At 30.9% G+C, this 5,152-nt stretch overlaps 1 pseudogene; it reads left to right on the forward strand.

Annotated features, from left to right (window-relative positions):
* The first annotated feature begins 1,088 nt into the window (after nt 1-1,088).
* Nucleotides 1,089-4,412, forward strand: LOC105111494 (alpha-(1,4)-fucosyltransferase-like; annotated as a pseudogene).
* Nucleotides 4,413-5,152: the final 740 nt, after the last annotated feature.

The raw sequence follows: 5,152 nt of genomic DNA on the forward strand, positions 1-5,152 counted from the left end.
TTGAGCTTTTTTCTGTAAAACCATGCAATTGAGAAGGTTATATTAAGGAAGGTTATATTAACGCAACTCTTCCAAGATTTAATTTAAAATCTGGACTAAATAAAAAGTTAGGTTAAATTTTACAAATTTGAATTAATATGCTAAGTTTAATGACAATACTAAAAAATTTTCTATAGTTTAAATATTATTTTTTACATTTCAAATTTTTTTTTATCAAAGAATACCTCAAACATGAAAAACTATTTACTTAAGGATATTTGTTTTACCTAAATATTTTATAAATTTTATCCTACTTGATAAGTAATGATATTTTTTATAAAATATTTTTAATAAAACAAATATAAAAAAATTATAAAGTAAAAAATTATTTTAATATATTCCCAAGTAAAAAAATATTTTAAAAAGCACCTACTATCACACTTTTAAACATCCTCTCTCATTAAAGTTTTGGAAAAGTAGCTTATGTTAAAAAAGTGCAGAGAATAACAGTTAAGAATAAGGGATGTTTCAAAAATTATATGCCTAAATTTTTATGAAAATCTAATGGCTAAAAAATAAAATTCAAAATTCAATAATTAAAAAAAAGGGTCATCAATGACATATTAGAACTTTGTTTTAATACATCAAGTATTTATAGAAAAATCTTTACGATATGATTTTAATCAAACCTTAAAAGACCATCAAATATAATTGTAATTTATTAAAAGTTTTATTCAAAGTTAATTTATGATTAATTACAACTTCTTTTATATATTTTTAAGTTATTGTAAGAATATTTAATTGATTTTTATTGAGATTGAATAATTTACAAAAAAAAATATATTGGAAACATTCACTAAATAACTATTATTTCAAATAGTAGTTATATGAAAAAATATATTTGAAGACACGCTTCTATTTTAAATTGTGGTTATTTATAAAATAATATTTATGTTTGTGTCTTAATCATGTTATTTTTTAAATATTTTTTAAGTTACGTTATTTTTCTAAAATTTTTAATAAACCAAGCTATTTTTCAAAAATAAAAAGTCCATTAAACAAGAAGAAACTGCCACCAAACAAAAATACTGAAGAAGAAAAAAAAATCATTTAAGTTAAAAACCCCAAAAATCTCTCTCTCTCTCTCTCTCTCTCTCTTTTCCTATAGAGAAAGAGAGTTAAACCCAGTTCAAAATCTGTTTCATCATGCAATTAAAACCCCTTAGCACTTATACAATCACACTCATGCTGTTCTTTACAGCCATAATCCTTTCCATGACAACCTCGATTACCTCGCCTAGTAAAGACTCAAACTTTCCTACCAAAACAGCACCAGATCCTTTCACTGACTTGTTCATTGCTTTCAAGAAATGGGATTCTCAAGTGGGTTGTGTTCGGTTTAGAGAGAAATATAAGAATTTGGACTCTTTTGGGCCTAAAGGGTCAAATGGGTCTGTTTCTGTGCAGGTTGTTCATGGTGATATGGGGTGTAGTGAGTTGAAGATGCAGCATGCCAGTGTTTTGGTTAAATGGTGGACTTGGATTCCTAGCAATTTGGATAATTTGTATTCTTGTCATCGTGGGTTGAGTTGTTTGTGGACTAAGTCTTCTTCTTGCTGACAAGCCTGATGCTTTATTCTTAAAAGTGATGGATTGTTTTTGTATTTTAAAAATATTTTTTTAAAAATTTAATTTTTTTATTTTTTTAAAATAATATATATTTAATATTTTTAAATTATTTTTATCTGTTAAAAATATTTTTTTTAAAATAAAAAATTATTATTTTAATATATATTTTAAATAAAAAATATTAGGTGATTTGCATGATGTTTCATGGATTAAGGAGGAAAAACTTTGCTTTGGATCATGGTATCCAGAATGCAATCTTCGTATGTAATTTTGGGAATTTTGATGCGAATAATCTTTATAAAGTGCTGTTGAAAGGTAAAGATAAAAAAACAGAAAACTTATTTCCTTGAGAGACATTGAGAATTCCAAAGTTCCTTCTAGAGTGTCTTGTTTTCACTCAGGTGGCTGCTCGGGTACAATTTCTTTAATATTGATAATCTTTAACAATGGGGAAAAGTATGATTAAAAAAAATAAAAATAGACGAAGGTGGTGTATTTTAGCTCTATCTTTGCAAGGAAATATTGAGTGGCTGTTTGGTCCTGGTTTGTAGATATGATTAGCTTGAGAGTTTGGTGAACACCCTTCTGTTATCCCAAAACAGTCCTTTTTTTTGTTTTTTTATTTGCCCTTTCTTCTTATCTTACAAAACTAGCAGAGTGCAGATTTTAGAAAAAGGAGGAGTTGCTTGTTCTTCACAAACAGCTGTGCAGGCACCCCAATGGCATGCTGGAGAGACCCTGAATCCGACACTTATTTGTTGTTCCATTGATTCTGGTCTAACACCATGTGGCAGTAGACATAGTGTCACTTAGGTCTCGTGTCATGAAGCACAAGTAAAGTCGTTCAGGGCTGGAGGCTTTTTAAGATGAAAGGGGAGTTATGGAGTTGTGTTTCTTTAGCTATTTGTTGGTTGATATGGAAGGCATGGGGAAAAGACATCCTTTTATAGATTGGAAGTTAAGTTCCAAATTGAGCAAATGCTACTGTACATCACAAGCTGTGCGGAAGAACTATTTTGACAATTTGACCGAGCATGAGTGCTGCAGCTGGCAGAGCTTTGGAATCATGACATCTGTGTATAAAAACAGTAGAATTGCGATAACTCTGGCAGTAGTCAACAAGGAGAAAGAGATGATCACTCTTGCTGTGGTTCTTTCTCTTGTCACAAACGTGTTAAATCCCTTTTGTTTCTGATCTACATTTATCTGCTCACTTATCCTGGTTGAGTTTTTTTCTGCAACCTGTGCATCCCTGTTAGCTTATTTGCTCATTAATTGGCAATTTTAATGTGATTGTTAGAGGCGCAATGGTGATCAACTTCATGTCTATATGGATCTTGAGGTTGGCAGGAAACGTTCAGGTCACGAGGATTTATTTATTAGCTATCATGCGGAGATTGATGTCCAGTCAACATATGCTGGTGCACTCTTTCATAATGGTCGAAATTATCACGTGTCTCGTCTCAAGAACAATGTAAGTGTTTGGCTTATGGACATATGGTTATTCCTTTTTTCTTTTTTTTTTTCATAATGGTCATTCCTTTTTCTATTCCTTCTACTAGTTTGCATTTTTTTTTTCCAATTAAAATTATATTATTTCCAGTTAAGAAATCAGTGGTTGATTTCATTATCTTTTTTCCTTCCTAGGATACACTAGTTTATTGGTCTTCATCACGCTGTCTTGCCTATAGAAACCAGCTGGCTAAGAGTCTCCTCAGCTTGCTGCCTCACCATTCCTTTGGCAAGTGCTTGAACAATGTTGGCGGGCTAGACATGGCCCTTTCTTTCTATCCTGTGTGTGCCAGTGATGCCAGTGTCAAACCAGAATGGTGGGATCTCATCTACATTGTGCCATGTCTCATTATAAATTTGTCCTTGCCATTGAAAACACCTGGACAGAGAGTTACGTGACAGAAAAGCTATTTTATGCTTTAGATTCCAGTGCAGTTCCAATATATTTTGGTGCACCCAATGTTTTGGACTTTGTTCCTCCACATGCAATAATAGATGGGACCAAATTTAGCTCCAAGGAGGAATTGGCTTCTTATCACAAGAACCTAGCTAATGACCCTGTAGCCTATGCTGAATACCATGCATGGAGAAGGTGTGGTGTATGGGGTAATTGTGGGAAGACCCGTGCTGCAAGCCTTGACACGTTGCCTTGCCGATTGTGCGAGGCTGTTAGCAGGAAAGGAAGGAGAGATGCTAGAGCTTAGTGGGATTCTGTTGATTTCAATCTCATTTGGATTGGTTTTGCCAGCTATCATAGTGAATCCAAGATTTTTCTACTCCAATTGGATGGATTGCTGTTAGATGCGCACAAGCAAGAACGACCTGTTGTAAAGACCAGAGAACACATGACAGGGTGTATACAATTGGGCGAGTCAATTATCATTTTCCATGATGAAATTGTCTGGTTCAATTGAAGGAGGCTTGATTTGTGTGTAGTTTGATGATTGATGATGGATCTCAGAGTGTGGAACCAGACTTTTCATCTGTAGATTTTGGCTTGCCCCATACAAAATGTTGACCTAAACCCCAGCTCATCCAAAAAGTCTATCTGGTTTTAGAGATTCAACGTGTGTTATGGAAGTGTGGTTGCTTCTAAGTCACTGGCCTAACAGTGCTTCTCACCACCAGTTGGAGCCAAGAACCTCGTAAAAGTTTTGCTAAGAAGTTGGAGCGGAGACGCACGAAGACGGAAGGAGGTGGATTACTTGTTGTGAAGGGCCTCGTTATCGTAATTCGTTAGCGTAGTATACTCGATGTTATTTAATATTGATTTTTATAGATCCAATACAAATATATATAAAAAAACCCAACCTTACAAATTTTAATGTGATTATTATGAACTTCTTTTTATTAATATGAATATTCAAATTAACTTACATATATTTTAACTAATTTTACTAGTTTTAAAATTATTACTTATATAAGTTTTAAATTTTACTAATTTTAAAATTATCTATTATATAAATTTTTAATTGTTTTAGGAGGGCTTGAATTTATAATTATTAAATAATAAATTTAATAATTGATTAATTTAATAATCTTTTAATTTTTTATTATAAAAATAAATCCGTTCCAATTTTACATGTTTTTTTTGTCATTATATACATGTTACATTTTAAATTTAAGAACACATGTTAACTTTTAAGATTGTCATGTTAGAAATTATATATATATTAAATAAAGATATTTTTATCGTATGATAATTTTTTTTTATGCTAGTTATTTTTTTTAAACAAAGATAAGTAGATTATTAAAAGTAGAAAAAGAATATTTATTACATCAAGTTTTTTTTAATAACTATAAAATAAGTATTGGGAAATTAACTAGTTTTTTTTAGTAAAATCCTAAATTGAACTATCAAATTTTTTGAAAATTCATCAATATTTGTTTATTGAAATAAAAACAAGAATTACACCTCATTTCGAGTTGATTGGCGCAACTTTCAAATCTAAATAAATTTATTTTCATAGACTAATTCTCAAAGAAAATAAGAATTGAAAAAAAAAAAAAAAAAAAGGCAAAGGAAATGGGT

Source organism: Populus euphratica, unplaced genomic scaffold (assembly GCF_000495115.2).
Source record: "Populus euphratica unplaced genomic scaffold, PopEup_1.0 scaffold500.1, whole genome shotgun sequence".
Classification (NCBI taxonomy): Eukaryota; Viridiplantae; Streptophyta; class Magnoliopsida; order Malpighiales; family Salicaceae; genus Populus; species Populus euphratica.